General features: G+C 39.4%; 1 protein-coding gene across 1 annotated transcript in view; it reads right to left on the bottom strand.

Moving 5' to 3' along the window:
- ajap1 (adherens junctions associated protein 1) overlaps positions 1–23,641 on the bottom strand; it is a 112,698-nt gene that overhangs the window by 66,462 nt on the left and 22,595 nt on the right. The gene's annotated exons all lie outside the window — the stretch shown is intronic.

Here is a 23,641-nt window from a genome sequence, read left to right as displayed (position 1 = left end):
GGCGATAACAGCAAACAGCAAAAGCCACCAACACATTGTGATAACACAATAAACAGGCTACTTACAAAAAACAAAAGTGGGCATTTGATTTTTGTCATAGAGTTATTACGTTCTCTCAGTCACAACACCACTAAAATATGGAATCAATTTGCAATCTTACCCACACTTTAAAGATCTAACTGCTCCAACAAAGAATCCTAGAACCCAGATAAAACCAAACTTTGTTTGATCTGGGCTGAAAGATCTTTCTAGCTTTCAGCTGTTTCTCTATGAATGTTATGTGTTTTTTGTTACATAATCAGTTAAGTTAGGGTTGAGTTGTGATTCCCTATGATCACATCACTATGCTGTGGAAAGTGGTCTCCGTTTTCCTCATTTTTGGGACACTTGTCCTCAACCGCGTTGCTATCTTTGTTTATCTTAGGTGTGATTTATGAAGAAAAAACATTTTTTGCAATTGAAAGTGATTTTCAATTGAAAGTGGTTTTCTTGTGTGTTTTGCTGGCTGTGCAAATCACAGACAGCCTGCACTGATCTGCTCTTTAATTGAGAATAAGACCATTTATTGACCACTTGCAAACTTTCTAAATGACCCCCTATTCATTGACATATTGATCATTGGCTCCTTGATCATTATGGATACAGTATAAGTCAGTGACAGTGTTTTAATCATGTATCTCGATGCATCTGTGTTATGGTGCATTAAGAGAGAAAACTCATTTGATGCAGACTCAGATGTTCTAGGAGTCTGTTACTAGCTGCCAAATTTAGGCAACAAATGCAAATATACAGATGAGCTGAAGGCAGAATGTCGAAATTAAAATGAAATACAACACTCAAAAAATTACTGCCATGACTACTCCTAGCCACTTTTCACATGTTCCCCTTATCATTCAAACAGGCTGGAATCAACCAGTTTTCTGCCATTTTTCTGCTATCTATTTATTGTTTAATTCGATTGTACATCTTTTCAATAAACCACCTCCTTGATATGTAGTTTTTATTTCTCACAGACTTTTCCTTTAAAGTACAGTATAATTAACAAAAAGGCACCATAATTGGTAATTCAAAACGCTCTGTTATGCATTTACTTCAAGGACCGTGGGACTTTACAGTTTCATAGTTTCATAAGATATAATTCTGCAACACTTTCTGTATGTATAGTATACTCTATGTATAGCTCAAATATAAATGTAAACTTTATTACACTGGCAACTAAAATTTTGCGATTGACATTCTCATAAAAGACTTCAGACAGATCACCTCTCTGGCCCATGGGCCCCACACCCTTAAGTGTGGGGTCCACGGGTCAACTGTTTTTCAGCTCCGTGGTTGCCTCAGCGATAGACGGCTGCTTTCCCAGAGGGATGCAGGGGTGCTCCACCATCAGGACTCTGCTGCTCCATCTGCCACCTTGCCCCACGTCCCTTTTTTGTACCTCTGTATAATCCCACTGGAAGTTCCTACTGCACACCCAGCCATTTGTGGAGAGGGAATCTCTCTTGGAACTGCCTCTCCCAAGGTTTGTTCCTTTTTTCCTTTTACATTAAGGTTTTCTCTGAAGTTTTCCCTCGTCTTACTAGAGAGCTTTGGGCTGGGTCGGAAATTTTCCTGGGCCTGGAGAGCCCTTTGAGACATTGTATGTGATATCGGGCGATACAAATAAAACTGACTTCACAGTAAGGCTTGAGATCTCCTTAAACCAAAGGCTAAAAATTATCCAGTGTCCATTGAGACTGCTGAATATAGAAAAACTGCAATGAGCTCACTGTTGAAGGATCTATTTAAGTGACACACTGTGCTTTTGCAATATTGTTGCCGTGTTGTTCTTAATTGGCATTTTTATTGCAAAGAAAAGAGGACCATATGGAGACTTAAAGTTGTCACCAAGTGATATTACTTGTGTAGTTTCCATACAAATTAATTGGATGAACAGTGTTGTTTGCTCCTATTAACAAAAGAACAAGAAATACTTCTTACTTCTTTCTTCATATGTTTTGACTTTGGACCTCCCTTTCACTCTGGCTCCTGCGAAAAATGATGAAGAAGATAGACTTGCTTGTTTCTTTCAAAACAATCACTTGGTCCCACTTCTGCTAAATATATAAATCTATTTCTGTTAAAGGAACAGCAGCAAACATTACACAAGCATGACATAACATCTTTTGGATTGGTCTCCATATTTTCTGTCTCTGTGGGAGTCATCCCAGTCATGTTTTACAAATACTGAATGAGCTTTCAGAGGCCATGGGGATGACACTTAGTCTTCATGCCATGTCTCCTCCAAAACTGTAGCAATGCCTCTTTTTTGAATTTACATCACGTGTGTTGTGATAGGCCGTAAGCTGTAATTAGATTTGCTCATTACCATCACTCTATGACTGAGTGCCACCATGTTATTTTGCACAGGTCATGCAGCCCAAGAGCAATATTCATGTGAGAATAATGTCTGTGGTGCGCTCATTAAGGAAAGGACACACATAGCCATTTACTCACATTTAGAATTGTTAAGCCTTTCTCAAGGGGCACAGAATCAAAAGCTTATTAAAGGAACATTCTGCTTGTGCCAAGCTTTTAAGTAATGGCCAGGATTTTTAGGGAAGCCAGCCACTGGCCTCCTAAAAGAATGATGTTACCGTATTGTGCTTGCACCCACTGGCTGCTCTTTTATTGACGTTAGCTTTAGTTTAAATTCACTGGGGCAAAGTGAAGCACTTGTTATCTATATTGTGGTTACTGCTTAGTGTCAATTTAGTTTGTTTTTACCTCTCACTGGTTTTTCATGCAATTATAATATTTTTTCATCATGTCTTCATCATGAATTTTTAAAGCTGTTGAGCTATATATATACAGTATATATATATAATATATATAATATATATATATATTTTATTTTTTTTAAGTTAAGAACGCATTTGGTATTCTAAAAGCCAGTAGTGTATCGGACGAGCAAAGTCAGAATGGAGAAGAAAAAAAAAAAGAAAAAAAGAAAATGGAAAATCAACTCATCCCTGTAACGTCAGAGACACCATTCCATATTACATCACTTCATGTTTGAACATACATTTACATAAAGAATTTAAATGTTGAGTTTATGCAGTGGTTTTGATTTATATGAGGTTATTTAGTCTTCATGCTCACAACATTGTTTGGCACTCTCATGAAGGCATGTTGAAGCTAATATGTGTATCTGGTGATAATTTAATGATCTAGCCCTCTAACTTAAGGCCATTTTTGCAGAAAATCCATGTGCCTGGGCTTTGGAACTTTTTCCTGGACAACAAACAATTAGTTGATTCACCATTTTTTTAGCTGCAGCTGTTGTAATATGCAATTTCAGTAGTGTTTAGACTCTGAAGGTGCCCCATGATAAAAGAATAGTTATGCTCACCTATCAAGCTATCCTCTAGTGCCACGATAAGGCCAACAATTCACCTGCTATACTAGAAACACAAATTCTAATGAGAAATTATATTTTGACTATTGATCCGTCTGCTTCATTCAAATTACTTTGCCGCATCAGTGCTCATCATCGGTGTTAGCAAATAGTCCACACACAGTCCAACTGAAGAATCCACAGCAGTGATTTCCAGTGGATTTAGAAATTACGTCATAAGAGTCATGAGTTTTATGTTCTGACACTGGGGTGTAATGGGCACTGCTGTCTGTCAAAGCTAGTAGAGATAATCAATTCTTTCATAGCCCTTGATTCAAAAGAGTGTGAGGAAAAATATATTTTTCCACGATAGACAACTTTATCAAAGAGGACATCTCTCATTTAAACAACCAAAACATCCAAGATATTGTGATTGCCTTTTTTATCTTATAGCTGTTTGGGAGCTCAACTCAGAATGATGATATGAACAAGATCCTCTTGGCAGTAAACGGATAAAGCCGGCTGGCAGATATATCACCACCACAACCTTGTGAGACTGCAAATCACCAGTATGGAGGGTGCTGGGATATTTCATCATGGCAAGAGGTCATTTGATCTATTACATGCCATCAAAATCTGACCTAGTCTATGGGTGACAGGGAAAGCCCCCTTTCACTGTCACAACCGCACACTCTACTAAATTCTCATCCATATCCAGTAATCATTCACCTCATTCCCCCTTCAATCTCTGTCTCTATTTGACACTGTCTCCCTCTCTCACTTCTCCACTGACACAGAGGTTAAAACCATTAGCAGAGAGTGTAAGCCTTACCGCAGAGTCATGTGGCAAGAGCTTGGTTCAATAATCAATCTCTCATGTTATCGGGGTAAGATGTGTGCTGGTCTCAGGTGCAATTATTTGGCATGCTGTTGGTTTACTGGCAGTGCAAACTAGTATGAAGCTCAGCCACACGGAAGAAAGCATTCGGCCTCTGTGGAATAGAAGGTTTCTGACTGAATATTCCCACGTACGGAAGTGTTGGTTGTTGAGCCAGCTCTGCTCTCTGTTTCTCTCCAGTAAATCAAAAAACAACAGAAATCTTTACTCAAACCATGAAATGCTTCTTTAGTATATAATACTTACACTTCAGTGTGCACACTGTATATTGGTCTTAAACATTTTTTTATATATATATTTCTTTAAAACTGCGTTCTAAAACATTGGATTTCGCAAGTCACATTCACAATTCCTGAATTTAGAAATAGGCACTTGCAAAAGGACTCCAATGCTGAAAAGTGTTCCAATGCTGAAAACCCACTTTATCGTTACCTTTACAATTTACCAACTGATTCATATCATCTCATTGGACTTGGATACAAGTTCCTCTAAACTTTGCGTGTGAGTTGCTTGTGAGAATAGTTGCTAAACTTCGAAATGTATCTAGAGGATTACAGAGTTCAACATCTTAAGAGCATCTTGAAGCTTTTAAGCAAGTGGAAATTAAGTATGAATTGAATTTGAGCATTTTTGGACATGGATTGTATCGTCGACACAGGGTGGCAGACGAGGTAGCTGATGCTGTGTCATGTGTACTGCTGATGTTCCTTGGAACAGCCATCTAATACAACTAACTTTCATTTTCTCGGAGTTGGTGACTTGTTGGTGAGGTGGCAGGTACAGATTGTTAGCTTGCTCAGAGGCTGTACTTAGATGAAAACTTTGGGAACCACTCACATAGTTGTTTGCAGTAAATTGGCATATGTTTTTTTCCACATGAACATCTCCCAGTTCACATTTGGACAGATGTAATCAAACAATTACACTAAGCTCGTCATGTTCCAGTGTTTTGATTCTGGTGTTTTTTCCTGTTTTATTTTGTAGTATTTTCACCTCATCAGTTTCCCATTGTGATCTGCCCAGTGTGAATTTAGTCTGCGTCTTCACGTTGGTTCGTCCTGATTCTGTCTCTAATTATGTTCCTGGTTCTGTGCAAGTCTGGCTTCATCACTGTATTCCATGTTTCTCTGCTTCCCATCCTGATTCTGTTCCTGTATCTGTTCCTGGCTTTCCTGTGTACTCTTATACATTCTTGTTTTGTCCGTTTTCCTTGTTTCTCTGGTTTTGTCAGTTGTTTCCTTTTCTGTTATTCAGCTCGGCCTTGTAGTTTGTTAGTTGATTTAGTTATTTCCCCTGTTTCCTTGTGCCTCTTATGCGCCTGTATTTGAGTTTAGCTTTTTCCATTTGCAGGGTGCTGTTTCCTTTGTTTTTCCCTGTTTGCCCTGAGTCTGTTCGCTCCTGTATTGGTGTTTGCATTCTTTTGCCCAGAAGCTTATTGCCTGGCATTTTGGTTATTCTCCTTGTTTTCATCCTGAGGCTTGTATGCCTGTATGTTTGAGTTCTCCCAGTTTATCCGTCTCCCCTTTGCTTGCACTTCTTATATCCTTTTGTTACTGTTTCCGTGTTTGTGTCTGTTACTTTGTGTGTTTATTTTGTCATTTAAAACTTTCATTTCGTTATCCCAGAGTCGCCTTGCAATTGAGTCCTCACCCTTGCACTTCCCAATAAAACGAAACACAGTTATAGTCTTATTATGCAGCAGTATTGCATGCTGCAATGCCCCAAAATCAAATGGGTGCAGCCAGACAAAAAAAAAATGCTTACCTGGTTCCTTATGCACCAGACAAGAGTAGTAATTAACTATCATTTGCATTTTCATCATTTGAGATGGCACAAACGGAGTCCAAAAATGTATTTCTTACTAATTCTGCCATTGAATTTAATTGGGCACAGTCTAGATCAATATGTGAGCTAATTTAAAATATGAAAAAAATGGTAGAAGTTTGTACAATAGACATTTTCAAACTATTGGAAAGACAAATTTTTCAAATATGGAAGTTTGTCTTTCCAATAGTTTATGGTGCAGGTTTGTGCAGGTGTTACTGCATTATAATAAAAAACATTATCACATTAAAGTTATGACCTATTTCATTCTGGCAGCAAATTTAATCTGTATGAAATTGCTGTTATGTTTTGTATAAACTGTATTCGTCTCACGTATGTTTGTAAGTTGTAAGTACATCTGATACATGAGCCCATACTTTGTTTAAACCTTAAATGTTCATCTGTTCTCGCACACATTCTTGCAGCCCTGTGCTGTTCCTCAGGCTCAACCTTTGTGTGTAAGAGGGTTTCCTTGTAGGCTAACACCTTTCTGCTCAAAGTCAATTCATACTTTCAAATGGGCAAGGACATGGACAGCACCATCCATTCTCTATGGCCGCTGTAGTTGCCGCTGTGAGGTCAGCTTTGAGTTAGCCCCAATATCTCACAATATAATACAAATTGCCATGACAGTTGCTGAGCACATTCATGCGCACAATAGGATGACCCTGCTAGCACCTCCTTCAGGACAGGTTCTCAAGGTTCTAAGAATAGCAAAATCAGGGCATCAGCATATCCTGCAAATTTGTCGCTGTGATCACTAAACGTTTTTCCATATCTACTTTTTACCATTCATATGTAAATGTATCTCACAGCACTCTGGGAAATCTCCCATGTGCATGGTGTAAGGGACTCTTCTCATTATCACAATGGTAGAAACCTTTTTTTAATTTCCCAATTGGAGACAAAGCCACACAGAACAAGAGACTACCCATGGCTTGGATTGCTGCTGTGCGAAGAAAAAGCATTGGACAATGGATTTTTGTGAACACTTGCCCCTGGCACTTTCTTTAAATAACTTTCAGTTTATAAGGTAGGATTGTACCCACTCTAACATCAATGTTGTCACAGTCTGTTGGTATATAGTCTCCGACACGTCACCATTGTCTGCTCCTGCTGTGTCCAGAAGTCCAGCCTACTGGTCTGCCAGCTTGCTTGTATTTCTGATATCTTTGCCTGATGGTGTCTGCTGTGTGCTCAGCTGGATCCTCCTCTCAAATGTACTCGATGCAGTGGGTGTCCCCATGTCGCTGATCAGTCATATACTCTACATGACGCCTCATGACACACTTAAATACTGTAAATTGCAAAGCAATCTAACGACTTGGAAAGTGTGTAGGAGCATCAGAATGAAATACTGTGTTATAGTTCAAAGTTGTGGTTATAATTGTTAAGGTGAGATTCACATTTTGATGAAAACTTACCCTGGTTAATGTTCATTGTAAGAAAAAAAAAAAAGAAAGTAAAAGAAAATTATTTGTGTTTTTCAGTGATCCGAGTTAAACATTTTGGTTTCACTGCTGGTCAAAACATTTAAATAAGAACACTTTCTCCACTCAGTCTCTGGAGAGACATTTCTGTGATGCCCTTACAGTATATCACATCACCTGCACTCTACAATTCCCCACATTTTTGTTCTTGTGCAGTGTTTTGTCTACATTGACTTTGACCTCTTTTGGCATCAGAGGATAAATTATTTCACCCTAACAACAATGGGACAAGCCAGACCTGTGTACATAGTGTTAACCTGCCACAAGCGTCAGAGGAAACACAAGGTCATGATGATAAATCTCAAAACTTAGCTTCTCATTTTCTGCTGACTTGATACTCGTTGTTTGCAGCGACATCTGGTCATGTTGACAGGCTGTGAAACAACTTTTGTCCAGTTTGTGCCAGCTTTATGGTTGTTTTGGTTGATTTCTTGACAATGGACAAAGGACAGACCTAAGGGTGGCAAAAGTTTATGTCTCAACAGGGCTATATGGACACCTGGGCTAACACCTGGACAGCTTAAAAATATTTTAATAGTGTAACATTGTCAGGAAGAGGGATAAACATGATGATCTGTAGAAATTAAAAAAACGGTGTACATTTAGAAATGTTTGCAATATCCTAGAAGGGACCGGGAGGGAGTGTATTAAGTCGATGTACGGAGAGGTTGAGATTTTTCTTAAATGTTGGCAGAGAGCTCAAGAACTTTCTAGGTGTGATCGGGGACTTTTTACTCAACACCACACTTCTTTTTGTGATTTGCTGAGGCTCCGAAACCAGTCTGATAATTATTTATTAATTATTATTTTGGTGGAAGGGCTAGTGGTGGAAATAACCACATTTGCTAAAAAAGTCTCATGCTATGTTGTTGAGTTAGTAGTAATTATACACAGTATTACATGTATGCTTACTCTGAAATCACCTAATAAATATTCTCTTGACTGAATTTATATTTACTTAAAAACATTTTCTCACCCACCAATGACTCACTGCTCAACTCAGACCAAGCAGTTTTCACGACATCAACTGCTGTATGTTGCCCTGAAAGAACTTTTTGTGGTGGAGTGGAAGTGACAGGTGTTCTTTCAATAAAAATACCAGAAAATAGAAATTTTGCTAAATATAATGTAATTCACCAATATGTGTCTTTTGTATTTGAAAGTTATATGTCAACATTTGATTAACACAAGGTTGAATCTTCAAAGTATGCTTCATGTTCTGAGAATACAAAGACTCTGAAGGCTGCTCTTCTTCTCTGCTAAGAATGACATTTTGAAAAATTGAAACTACTGTGGAAAACTGACACATAATACGGAGAAGTCTGTGGAGTAAGTTAAGGCTTCAAACATAAGATTTCGCTCTGACGGTGTTGATTGCAAATTCATTTTCATTTATGAAATAATGAAATCATTATTAAACTTAAAAGTTATTTGGATGTTATATTTCTTTCTATTATATATTTGTAAAATATCATTTTTATAACACACCACTCTCCGGGAGGAAAGAAACTTTAAGTGTGTGGCTTAGAGGGCAGTTTTAGGTAGTTTTAGAGAGAGCGAGAGAGAGAGCGAGAGAGAGAGAGAGAGAGAGAGAGAGAGAGAGAGAGAGAGTGAGAGAGAGAGAGAGCTGAGCTGAGCTGAGCTCAAACCAATATTTATGATATTTTAAAAAAACATAAATAAACAATAAAATGAATAAGGCACATGAACTGACAGGTGATTTCTGATCAGATGTAATAGAGCTGGCAATAAATCTCTCCAGTTTCCCTTGACCTTTGACTGGAGCTCCAATTGAAAATGCTATCAGATGTCTTAGGCGACTCTACATCATAAACACAAACAGTCACAAACAGTGGACCATTTTCATAAAACATACTGTCAACTTTAATGACCCCTTAGGATGCATAAATGAGTTATCTCATTGGTAAACATTAGTTACTGGCCTATTTACCATCTAGTTTTCTGTTTGTGTGATATGTGGCTCTACCACCACTTTCCACGCATTTCTCTCATTTGCATGTCCGTTGAGTGATTCATAAAGTATAAATCCATGTTAAAAATAAGACCTACATTACATTGACGCTTAGTTTTCAGCTGATTCTTTGATGGAACCCCCAATATGTTGAGATTCCCGGTAGTGTCTCCATGTTTTTTCTTTACTGTTCGTCTCTTCTCTTGCAATTGCTTTTGGCAGTCAAGAGCTGCTAAAATGATATCACAGAGAAGACTTGAAACAAAGATTCTTGCTCTGACGGTAACTGTTGTAAAACTGTAAACTGTAATTTTTGTTCATGAAATGAATTAGTAAAAGTTAAAGAAAACAACCTTTTTTAAAACTCACCTCTCACAGGGGTAAAAAAAAAAGCTTATATGTGTCTCGTTTCAAAAATAGCCATGTGACTTTTTAGCTAATTCCTGTAAGGACGATCGCCATTTAAGGGGGCTAATTAAGTCACTGGAGCTGCCTGTGTCTTTCGACAGTTATATTGTCCTTTTAAACTATGGCAATTTTTTTCACATTAGTATTATTATACTACTACGAAAGCAGTTGTGTCTGTTTTTTCAAAGTTGTCTCCCACACAGGGAACATTTACGCAGTGGGGTAAATATCACGAAGGGTGTTTGCTCTAGAAATAATAATAATGGATAATGGGTGTATGTAAACCCTGGCACACTTTCTGTAATTGGGCTGAATCAGGGTCTAATCTCTTTCTCACTACAGTCATACTGGACTAGGGTACAATTTGAACATCTGCAGGGCTTGGAAGAGGTGGTCTCTGACTGGTTGTTTTGGCCGACCAGAATGTAGTTGCTGCTTTCTGTCGAAACTACCCATATCAAGGCAGTAAATCCACCCAGATGTGGTGTAAACTGACTAAACACTGCATATGTGATAGCAACCTTAGAGGGTCAGTGCTTAATATTAGCCTGAAGCATCATTTCCACTTTTGCTCAGTGTAACATACTGTAGGTTGTTGTGGGTGGTGAGGAATTGAAACCATCAGTGTATCTTAGCGAGCTTCTGTAAGTATCATGTACATCTTAAAATAGGCCCACATGTGCCATCTTGTTTAGTATAGCACCACAGACAGCGTGCAAGCACTACACATTGTCATTCATAAATGTTAGTTATGAAATAGCCTTAGGGTGAAAGCATGAGTACATGTGACTCTAAGAAGCTCCAATGACCTGGTCAGCTTCCTTCTCCGGTGATCGTCCTTGTGGCACCTAACCGAAAAGTCAGATGGTTGTTTGAAGTGAGACACAAATGGACACCAATCTTTAATAATAAAGTATTTGCCCATAGTGGACACAATGCATGAAAAGGCTTATTGCCTCATCATTCCTACATTCTTATAATGGCATCTCTGGTAGATCCAGTAGATCATTTGTGAAAAATACAGTTGAAGCTGAGTTATATTGCATAAACTCCTCTTGAACAGGCTGATCAAGGATTGTGTGCAGTGATGGGTGCGTACGTTAAAACTATGCAATTCACAATGAGCAGATAAAGCACAGAAACACCACTATTAGCTGAAGATTGTCTTCAAACAGACATGATCCAAATGCAACTTTCACTGGCTATGCTCAAAGTGATGCAACAACAACCACAGGCAAGTCATTAACACACTCATACACGGTTTAGCTCCACAAATGCTACCAGGCTGGGACACAGGAAATTCATTTTCTACTTATTGCAAAATTATTCAAATGAGAAAAGCATCAATAATAACATTCCCACAGAGAAAATCCCTGCATAACAGGTCTGATGGGAAGGCAGATTTGATAAGAGGCTGTGCCCTGCTGGCAAAACATAATAAAGGGCTTTGGGGGGCCCATCAGTTGAAACTTCATGGATTGTCAAGTCCATGATGCATCCAGAGGGTCTAACCTTTCTCTATGTACATCCATGTTTTTTTATGCAAGTATTTATAATGACACAGCACCAGTGACGTGCTACTCTAACCCATGCTAATTTTTTCCTCACCTCTTCAGGCCACTGTGACAACCCAATTTCCATTAAATATAATCTGTCAGTTTAACAGCGACTATAAAAGCCAATGGGCCAGAGAGAGGTACTGTGCAGCTTTTAATTATCTCACCGATAGACTTCAACAGCTGCTGTCTGTTTATTTCTCCTCTCACTTCAAGGAATGGTTTGCTCAATGCCTGGCTGAAAAACAGTCTGATTGCAGCAGAAAGTCAAGAAGAACATTTACTTTCCATGATTTAAGATACTGGAACTGAGCTTGAGTATTACCAATTTTTGGGACTGGGTGTTTTTTTTACTCCAGAAAGAGTGTTGTAGATTTCGAGAAGTTAAATTTGAAATATCTCCTCACCTAGTTTCTTACTTATTTTTTCAATTATTTTTTAAGCAGGATTACTTTATGGGATCAGGTTATGACATTACAACTAAAGTTGGTAGAGTGGTGGATGGCAGAAACCATTTAATTTTGGTGCAGATCCAGGGATTATCAAAATAGGATTTCTTAATAGTTTTAATTGTGTGTCAATGCTGTGACTTGGTGCTTCTGGGTCAAAATCCAACCGTGCCCTTCCATTTGTATGTTCCCCTGTGTCTGCGGGAGTTACCTTTAAATTAGGACTAACTGTGCATGCTAACTTTGTGATAGACCGGTGCGTTATTCAATGACCCCTGGGATTGCATCACAAACAGGACCACTGGGTATTGAGAATGGATTGATGGGTAACTCAATTTTCGTGAATGAAATAAACCAAACTCACTGAAAAACAGTCATATGAATCCCATGAGGCATTATCAATATTTACAATATGGTTCATATCCAGCTAAGGATCTGGATCCCCCAGACTCCTTCACTACACTTTCACTATGAGTATATAATCTGTGCACATAATGCATGTGCATATATTGTAAATGGTTTTTAAAATCAGTTTGCTCAGTTTAATCAGTCCCCTTCAGCTTTTCACAATTCTGCGATTGCAGAATTGACTGAAACAAAACGCATTTTTCCACAATGCTGCATAATTTCTCAGCATATTTATAGCATTACTTTCCATTTCACTACATAAATTCACAAAAAAATGCAAATGGTTACCAAAATGGTGTGTGAGGAAGCAGAGAAACTAATTCAACACAGAGCAGACATGCTCCAGTGCATTCACAGCTTCTTGCTGTGCATGTGTGTGTGTGTCCCAATAGGATCTAATGTAGATAAGACTTGCATCTTATTTATGAATTAAAAAAACTGTTTTGATGTCGACCAAAATTGTCCATTTCCCTACACTTTGCCCTACAGTCTGTAAAAATGAGTGAACAGAATTTTTTGTGTACAGATTATTTAAATGAGCAAGCGGATTCTGAAAATCTTTATAATCTGTTTGCAAAGATTATAACTCAGAATCTGAATCTGAAAAGGTTTATTGCCAAGTAAGTTTACACCTACAAGGAATTTGTTCTGGTCATTGGTGCGATCAACATATAAGAGCAACACCTCTGCAAAAAATTAAAAATTAAAAAATTAAAACACACAAAATTAAATAAATAAACCATTTAAATTGATTAAATAAAAAAAAAAATTAAATTAAATGAATTAAATGTGTAAGTTTCAGGGTACAAATGTGCAAGAACCAATTGTTCTGATTATATGGTCAGTGGAAGACCCGGGCCTTGTTGATGAGGCCCACTGCAGAGGGAGAGAAGCTATATTTGTGGCTTGGGGGTTTGGTCCTGATGGACCTAAGCCTCCTCCCAGAGGAGAGGGTTACAAACAGATTGTGTCCAGGGTGGGAGGGGTCGGCCACAATCTTGCCTGCCCGTCTCAGGGTACGGGAGGCGTACAGGTCCCGGAGGGACGGCAGGTTGCAGCCGATCACCTTCTCTACACAGCGGAACCAGATGGTGATGGAGGAGATGAGGATGGACTCAATGATGGCAGAGTAGAAGTACTTCTTCAGCTGCTGCAGGAAGAACATCCTCTGCTGGGCTTTTTTGGTGAGGGAGCTGAGCTCCCACTTGAGGTCCTCGGAGATGATGGCACCCAGGAGTCACACAGAATGATGGGGCGGGTGGGGCTGCGTTCAATCGGAAATCCACAACCATTTCCTTTGTCTTCAGAGCATTAAGCTCCACATTGTTCTGACTGCACTAATTCACCAGACGGTCAATCTCCCGCCTGTAGGCGGACTCGTCCCCATCAGAGATGAGTCCAATGAGGGTGGTGTCGTCCACAAACTTCAGGAGCTGGACCGACTGATGACTGGTGGTGCAGTCATTGGTGTATAAGGAGAGGAGCAGAGGGGAAAGAACACAGCCCTCAGGGGAACCGGTGCTGATGGTGCGTGAATAAGAGACCTGTTTCCCCAGCTTCACGTGCTGCTTCCTGTCAGTCAGGAAGTCTGTGATCCACCTGCAGGTGAAGTCGGGCACGTGAAGCTGGGTAAGCTTGTCCTGTAGCAGTGACGGGATGATGGTGTTGAAGGCAGAGCTGAAGTCGACAAACAGGATCCTGGCGTAGGTTCCTGCGGAATCTAGGTGCTGGAGGGTGAAGTGGAGTCTACAGACCTAAAGAGGTCAGAGATACAGGTCTGTAGTTGTTAAATCCTGTTGTCTTGGCTTCTTGGGGATGGGGATGATAGTTGAAGCTTTGAAGCAGGCTGGTACGTGGCATGTCTCCAGTGAGGTGTTAAAGATGTCGGTGAACACCGGAGACAGTTGATCAGCGCAGTGCTTCAGTGTGGAGGGGGAGACAGAATCCAGCAGCTTTGCAGGGGTTCTGTCTCTTGAACAGCCTGTTAATGTCCCTCTCTAGAAGTGAACTTGAACTCTGTACACAGTTTATAAACTGAGGACCCAGATTAGAAAGACACCTACTCTCTCTTCAATTCATCAACTCAAGATATATTTACTTTTACTCCCCAAAATGTTTTAATGCATACATGCCACAATGAAATATTTTTGTTTGAGTCGAGCATTTCTTCCACTGCTATATAGAAGATATGATTAGTTTTCCTTACAGACTCTACGCTTTCATGCATTGTGTTTTTTTTTGCCATTTTGTTAAACTGAAAAAGTCCTTTTGTGAAAAAAGACAAGGCCATAATGTTCATTGTGCTCAGTTTGCAACTGACCTCATTGTATCACATTGTCAGGGCTGCAGGCAGGATTGAAGGGCACCAGGATACCAGATTGCAGATTCTGTTGTTGCCACTTGTAATTGGTGTGAAATTACTTTTTTTTGGTAGAGAAATAAGAAGCTGACTTGGAATACTTTAGTTTGATAGGGTTGACAGATACTACTTGCTGCAATGGTACGTGAGCACAATTTGCAATGTTAGCCCGACATAAACAAAGACATGACAATGGATTCCAGCAGTGGAGCCATGAGGAGATGGGGCGGCCATTGCTCATCGAGATGAGCAGCTGTCAGCTTTGTGTGTGTCATTACATGTAGAGCTAATGAGCCAACACAGTCATAAATACTTTACCACATGTTCACCTTTGATGTAGAATTGCTTGACTATATTGTATTTATACAACCTCGAAGTCCTTTGGTACAGTTTTTGATCACAGGTGGCTTCTAAAATATAAATGTTACAAACTAATTTATTTATTTTTATTGAGGCAGCCTGCTGAAATAAAGACCAAAATACACACCATCCACTGAGTGGTGCTGTGGCACTGGGAAAGTGGAAGGGATAGGGGGGATGATAATAACTGTCCTTACCCACATGCTTAATAGAATGCATTACCAGAGAGGAAGACCAGTAAACCGTAAGCTGAAGGTAGGAAGTGAAGTGTAAAGTGAAGATGCACATTTATTTATTTACTTTCAGTGTCAGCTTTGTCAGTGTCATTCACCCACTGAGAAAATTATGCGTTTTACGGTGAGAAAGACAGAATCGCAAAGATAGGCCATATGTGATTGAATGTCACTTGTACCTTGTCTCTAAATGTGGAATATGTAGACCTAAAAAAAGCAGTGTTATTGTCGAATAACGAACATACAGAGATAGAGAGATTTGTCTTCACACGTGATACATATCAGTTTTGTTTCTGTGAAAATGTTAACATTGAAAGTCTGGATCAGAGGGCTGAGGGCATATTTTACCTCGGGGGCAAATAAATATGTTAGAGGCACAAGGAGAATATAAATTAAGCTATTCAAACATTGTGAACATTAATACAAAGTGTAAAAGCTATGATTAATGGGGGATGTGATTAACAAATGGCTGCAAAAATCACGAAATGTCTGCAGCAACATCAGTGATTTTGATCTGATCTGATCATTTAATTTCACTTACGTATACCTATCAGTGTATGAATTTTACTTTTATTTTTCCAATGTAGTATTAGTTCATTACTTTAAGTAACAGATCTGGGCACATCTTTCACCAGTGCAGAACAATAAAGAAAACCAGAATTAAACACTATGAGTCACTCATAATACCAGCAGGTACATTTTTTCATGTTTACAGCAGTGGACAAATGAGGAACATCTTTTGGATTTTTCCCATTTCAGTTTCTGGAACATCATTGCCAGTGTTTCCCTATCAATAAACACTCAATACCAAGCCAATACCAAGCCTGTTGCTGCATATCACACATCATATCAGAGTGACAATTAAACAACCCGTCCAGCTGCACAATTACAATGTTGTATATCTTTTGACACTTTTAAATAGCGCAAAAAATTGTCACGTACAGGAAATCAACTTTAATTTTTAAAGGAATCCCAATCCCAGTTTTAGCAGTAATTTCTCGACCCCTCTCTCTGGCAGTTGTCTGAACGAACTGTTTGAATGGGTTGGATGGTATGCAAATGATATTTAACTACTCCACAGCTATAATTTGTTACGCTCAAGACAGAAAGCAGTTGAAGAAGCAAAAGGTTTTAATCCCAACTGTAGACATTCTTCATTCTCCACAACGTTGTACCGCCTGACATCTTTGCAAATGAAATAAACTGATTTTCTTTGTGCACTCTGATCCTGCTGGTAGTTTACAATCATCAATATATTCTATGCAAAGTTGCGTTGGCTCAATAGGTTTAGGGGCCATCTTGTCAAAAGTGCCCATAGGTTTGTTTTCTTTGTAGAACATCTTATTCCGGTAATGCACAGTTGGTAAAATGTGTTGGTCATGTTAAAATGACTGACTGTCTAATTTATTTTTTAAATATGAATGAGGCCACACATTTGCCTTGCATTTGCCTCGCCGTGCATCTTAAATTTCCCCTGCCATGTTGCAGATTGACACTAAGCGAACAAGCGGTGCCTAGAAAGAGGAAATGGCGAAATCTATGATAGAGTATCACTTTGTTTGCATGCTTACTGCCATCAGAACACTGAGGCAGTGTACAAGAAGGGACAGAGTTAACTCTACTTCCTGAGGAAGCTCCAGTCCTTCAACGTATGCAACACCATGCTGAAGATGTTCTAGCAGTCTGTGGTAGCCAGTGCCATTTTCTTTGCTGTTGCGTGCTGGGGCAGCAGGGTGAGGTCAGCAGACGGGACAGGATCAATAAGATCGGCTGGTTCCAACCTGGGGGTTGATCTGGATTTGTTGGTGCTGGTGTCAGAGAAGAGGAGGAAAAACACTACATGGAGATAATGAAGTTCTGAAAATATTTATGCAAGCATGCTGTTTTGTTTTTGGTTTCCCACCTGTGATTCTGTCAAGAAGGCAGGGAGTCCAGAGAGGTCTGGAGCACAGGACTTCTGTATAGAAAAATAAGGAGGAACCACATCACCGAGACCCCGAAAGTGGAGAAATCTGACAAATACCAAAGGTTTTATGGTAAGGGGTAATAAAAAGCCTGAATTTACAATTGAACTTTTCATACAGAACCAAGACAGCAGGTCAACAGTTTGGTGTCACATGATACTGATTGACCAATCACATATTTGCGATCAGCCTGTCATGGTTGCTGTCATGAAGTCATATATGTTTTCATATTTCTGTTATCTTAAATCCTGTTGTCATTTTAATCCAGTTTTGCCACCATTTCAGCACACTTTATGTGCCGAACAGATCTGGCAGGTAGTCATTTTGCAAAGCCTTTTATCTGTGTCCAATAAAAAATAATTGCCACCTTTTTCCCTGATTCAGCCACCTATATAAGAAGGAGAGCCTTCAAACACCCCAGTGGCTGGAAGCACATAGCTAAATTTGAATATATTGATGTTAAATAGCTGCTAGAGATTAAACACAAACAAAACAGTTCCACCTCCTCACACCCACTCTTGCATGGTTTCCTTATAAACAACATGAGTCACTCGGGTTGGCTTTTTATCACTGTTCTAGCTTTCCACATAGCTGTCCTTGGACCAGACTCAGTCAATCAGGCTTGTGTATGTGTGTGCGTGCGTGCGTGCGTGCGTGCGTGCGTGCGTGCGTGCGTGCGTGCGTGCGTGCGTGCGCGCGTGCGTGCGTAGGGTTGGGTGGGGAGAGAGAGAGAAGAGAGCTGCAGTCATCAACAGCTGACCAGAAAAAAATAGAGGACAGACTAACCAGAGGCTGTTTCTCACTGGTAATTGGCTGGGTTTTAGATCCTGATATATTCAACAGATGTTTGCCTAAGCCCTGAGCTATTTAACAGCCAAAGGAATTCGCCCTCTGTGCTGTTGTGTCCTTGTTTTCAGCTGCTCTTGTGACTATCTCTGCTCAGCTCAGTCTTAATGTATAGACATCTCTGTAAATTTCAGCTACAAATTAGTTGGACTTAAATGATCATTTTCATCTACAAGCAGAGCCTTCTTTTCATTGTGGAATAATGCAACTTTCATGAAAGCATTTTGTGATGCCAAGGACTTATCAGCTTACCACTACAAAAAGATGTATTGTGATAAATTGTTCCCATGCACTGCGAACATTGACATCCCATCCACAGCAGGAATGTCAATGGGGTTCAGTTCCCAACCGCAACAGATTGCAAAACTCCTGGAAAAGAGGGGGTGCACGGCAGCCATTATAAGGCGCCACTGGAGCAGTTGGGGGTTCAGTGCCTTGCTCGCGGGCACCTCGGCAGTGCCCTGGAAGCAAACTCGCAACTCTCCAGCTGCCAGTCCACTTTCTTGGTCCAGATGGGGTCTTTTCCATTGTTGTTTCATCTTATATCTTTATAGGAGTAGGGCCTTTGCCGTAGTCTATCAAAGGGGTTCGCTCTGAAAATAATACCTTTTTAATATCAGGTAATTTAGTCATTGGAAATGTTTGCAAACAGAGCACAGAATCATTATTTAACTTTTTTACTATTTCACTTATCTCTCTGTACAATTTGATGTTAAAATAACAAGTAAAACATTTGAAATGGGACTACATATTATTAAACTGGGTTCCATCGCTGAAATGTGCTGTAGTTTTGTCTGTGCATCATTGATATAAAAAATGTATCAGAATGTCTGTCAGTGATTCTAGTGCTGATCTATATGATTGATATTGACCCAATTCAGGATCAAGGACAGATGGAATCAAAATTATACATGTTTGATCAGGTTGGGTTTAGTCCGATGCTATTGCCTTGGCTCTGTGGACTTTCTGTTGAGATACTGAAGTGGATCAGAGTCCACCCAAGGAAAAACTTATATTTTGTGAGAAGAAAAAAATATTATTGCGGGAAGACAGTGTCTTGTGCAGTTTGGGGGAAATGGACAGAAAATCACCCATAATTGGCAGGGCATCACGTTGCTGCGAATCTATCATTGGGTCTGGTCAATATTCTCTGGTCTGTTTCTGGTTTGGTCAATTTATGTACATTATGGTGAGTTTTCCACAGGTCTCTTTTAGGCTGGGTCTTAGATCCATGAAGAGCAAGACCTCTACAATCAATAGTAAAAGAGACCTAAGGGTGTGTTCATTTACTACATTTTTTAAGTTTACTATATCACAATTTGGCTACAGCTTTTTTCTTGTGTATTTTCAGCCACTGTATAAGCACAACAACATTGTGAGGTTGACTGGTTTTGTATATTCTGAAAACTGCTGTGTGCCACTACACAATATCAAGTGATGTTTTCAAACGATGTATTGCATAAGAGACTGTTTGTATCAAATATTAGTGAAATAGGAGAAGTGTTAGAAGGACTTTTTAAGAGCAACATGTGATATTTCTATATGATTTACCATGTCAGAGTTAGTCAATATATTAATAAGTTTGTTAAACAAAGAGGAACCTTCCTCTTTCTTTTTGTAGGACTGAAAATGAAGTGACACGTCTTACATTAGGGTAGTTTGAACAAAAGCTTTTCAGCTGTGGGTGGTAACTAAACCTTTATAAACAACACACGTTTTTATCACAGCACAAGTTCCATTAATCAGGGCCCCAAAATGGATATGTTATCAAGAACACTTTCCTATTGCTTTCCTGTATTTCATATGTAAATAAAGAGCTATTCTGTGGCACTCCCTGCAGAGTGCCTGATTTCTTTGAAATATAGTGGTACATTTCCTTTCATTCTTTCCTCAGTCTTTTGCCAAATGTTCTTGTGTAACCTTGAAAAAGTGTTTCCTATCATATCAGCATATTCCACATCTCCTTATCGCATGATGATGCTCAGGTATAACAGTTGCAATTGTGTTTCCTTATAATTGCTTCAAGGACAGGAACCTCTTCGACTAATGGTGAACCAGTTTCATTGAGGCCAGTCCCTAAGGGTCAGCTTCATTGAATTGTGCGTTTCAATCTCAGTCTGTTCAAAATGGAAATGGATTGAGCATATTTCATTTAACATAAACCTATAATCCGTGTCTGCTGTTCCCTCTTTTATCTCATAAAGAACTGAGCAAATCATTTTATCCACAGTAGAATTGTGTTACCAGGCACAGTTTGTCTGCATTATTAAAGACACAATTAAATTGTTCGATCACATTGCAGACAATATTTAGGACATCTTCACAGCAAACTGTGCTAAAGGAAAGTTCACTAGGCTGTTTTAGATGCTACCCATAATGTGTACTAATCCAACATATTCAGGGACATAAACACTGGGTCATTATGTTTGTCTCATTGTCTAGGAGTTTCAACTACAAACCCAAAGTTAAGACAATCTGCAAAATAGAAATAAAAACGGAAAACAGTATTTTGATACTTTATTTGAATTTTTTTTTCTCAATATACACTCTTTCTAAATTTGATAACTGCAACATGTTCCTCAAAAGTTGAGACAGGTTCAATGTATGGGGGGGGGGGGGATCAGAAGAGGAGCGATATGAATAGGTACCGGGCTTCGACATTTGCGCTGCGATTGAACGCAACACTTCAGTTGAGGGGGCCGGGAGGGTGTGCGCGCTTCGAAATTAGCGATCTTCCGGTCTGTCTCGCGGGCCGGATCACCGGATCGGCTCGCGGACTAATTAAGTGAAGTTGGATAATTTCCCACGGCTCACCTGACGATCTCTCACGGCACACTAATGTGGTTGAAAAACACTGATCTAGGAGGTACAGCGTGGATTCATATTACTCTTTTTGTTTATCAGACTATATGACAGTTAACAGCCATGGCATTAATTGTGAAATGTATTACCCAAATAGTATAGAATTTATTACATGAAAACCTCCACTGAGAAAAATAGTCCCATTGCCATTGCTCTGTGCTAGTCTGCATTGATATGTGAACAATAAGATTAGATTCAAACCTACTGGCTGACTGCATAGCAGGATGTTGATGCTGAAAACCTTACACTGACTTGTCATGTAACGACAAGAGGACAGTGGTAATTTGTACCTGGGTAGAATTACTGGCAGCTCTAGCCTTACAAAGTAGCTAGGCTATATGTGAAACAGCAGTGAACACTGTAGATGCCTCAATGACGGGCGATTTCGTGATCAATATCACAAGATAATTGACCTTAGAATGCTGCAATTGACAAATCACAAAACAGAGAGCCATATACAGTATAGGCTCAAATGTCTGGTATTTTGTCTGTCTGTCAGAAAGGCTCTCAAATCACTGGGCGTCAGGAGGCTGTCAAATCACTGGGAGTCATTCTCTGGGGGTAGTTGCGCTTTAAAGTTTTAGTTAAATGGACAGATTAGCTGACAGTGCCGTCTTTAAGCCCCAATGTTGGCAGAGCAAACAGCTATAAAGGGGCAGCTAGAGGAAGTTCCTAGAAAGCAAGAGCACTCTTTCTCAGTCAGAATGCATCTAGTGAACCTGAAAACATAATCTCTTACATATGTTGAAGTCTGGTCAAGGGGGAAAAAAATAATAGGAGCGTATGCAATCCCCTTTAAAGCAAATCCATGTTCTCCACTCAGGTGCAGGTTACATAGAGGTGAATGCTTCCCAGCTGAATTCTGGTCCAGGATTCATCACAGTACCACGTTAACCGGTATTTAACCATCCATTTCACGTTGGTACTGATGAGCACTATGTCGTTGAGTGGAACGTCTATCAAAGGACAGCTATACCAAGTCCAGAGGTTCTCAGGATCAATGAGTGAATCAAAGGACTGAATGCATCACATGTTATACATCGGGGATATTGCACAATGTGATTATTGGACGGGGTTCACTGGAAGAAGTGTGGATTGAATAATCAATATGGGGATTCAGCTGCACTGTACAGGATGCATGAAGAGGAATGTGCCGTGTGGAGTGGACTCGCCAGTGACCACCAGCCAGAAACCAACACAAAGGAGGAGACACATTGAGTGGAGGTGTAGACAGTTTACTGGATGGCAGACTGTGGACCACTGAAACTCATTGAGACCTCGGCTGAGACCATGAGATCTCAGCTGAGTTATGCTCTGTATCACAACTTTTACCTCTTTTGCTTAATAACCAGCTTAAGAGAGATCTCTCTCAACTTGAAGTCCTTCTTGCCAGCCTGATGAAGTATTTTGAACACGACAGCACATTACTGCATTAAGATCAGAGAATGACTACAAACCCTTCGTGGAAAATGAAACTTTGACAGTATGTGAGAGTGAAGCCACAATTTTCTCCAACCTCTTATGCCATCAGTTGTACTAAAGGTAGTAATTTTGATACAAATTTTAATTATCATTTGTGTTCATGATTTACATCTTGCAGACTACAATTAATGATATACAGGTTTGTGCATCCAAATTTAGTTTAACGCTTATTTTGCCACAAAAAAAAAAATTCATGTCAATCAATCAATCAATTGTGTTTCAATTTTGAATTGCACAAGGTGGAAATAAAACCAAAACATTTTCTGATATAAGAAGGAAACAGCCTTAGTGTGGTTGTGGTTCCTTAGTAGGAGGATGCTACAACAATCTACTACACTTATGTGTAGATTGAGAATTATCACAAAAAAACAACTTAGTTTCACTTGTCATGCTGTTTCTGTGTTCATGTTTATAGTACATGTTTTAGGACAGAAGGTACAACTTTAAAACTTAAAAAGTACTTTAGAAAGCTTTATTTATCAAACGCAATGATCACTACCACATGTGAGGCAAATATAATTTGAGCCATTACTCAGAGTTCATACCACCTGAACTTAAATTAACATTAACTCCAACCATTTTAACCTTTCACCTTGGCATCATTCAACTGACAATGAAAAGCATGTCTTTAAGGACCACAAAATGACAAATATGCATTTATTCTGAGTGAAATGTTGGGCCAGAACACATATTGTGCCACTTGGTTAAAAAACAAGGATGTAACTTCTTTGAAGACCAATATGCCTTTTCTGGACATAGTTTGTTTGGAACAAAAAAGGCACTCTTTCCATCCATTCTGCGCATGGAACTTTGTGGACCCCGAGGATTTTAAGTTCTTATGTGGATGATATTTTGTCAGCAGTTAGATATTGGTCATGACATCAGCTTTGACAAGAAAAGCTAACATCAACATTGTAATTTTTTACCTAAAACCTTGGATATATCATGGATATGAAATGCCAAGGGAAATAAGACAGACAGTTTTAAGACTTTCCCTGCAGCATATTGTTAGGTTTCTTTTGTTGTGTTCGACTCCAAACTAATTTTGTAATTATATCCCATTATGTTTCCTGTGCTGTACTTCCTTCCCTCATGTTTTCTGACTTCTGTTTGCCTGCTTACTTTCACCTGTTGTCCGCACCTGCTTCACCTTG

This window comes from Genypterus blacodes, unplaced genomic scaffold, assembly GCF_046128005.1.
Source record: "Genypterus blacodes isolate CSIRO-AG114 ecotype Tasmania unplaced genomic scaffold, CSIRO-AGI_Gbla_v1 ptg000156l_1, whole genome shotgun sequence".
Classification (NCBI taxonomy): Eukaryota; Metazoa; Chordata; class Actinopteri; order Ophidiiformes; family Ophidiidae; genus Genypterus; species Genypterus blacodes.
The sequence above is the reverse complement of the archived record's forward strand: the minus strand, read 5'-3'. Positions and strand labels throughout refer to the sequence as shown.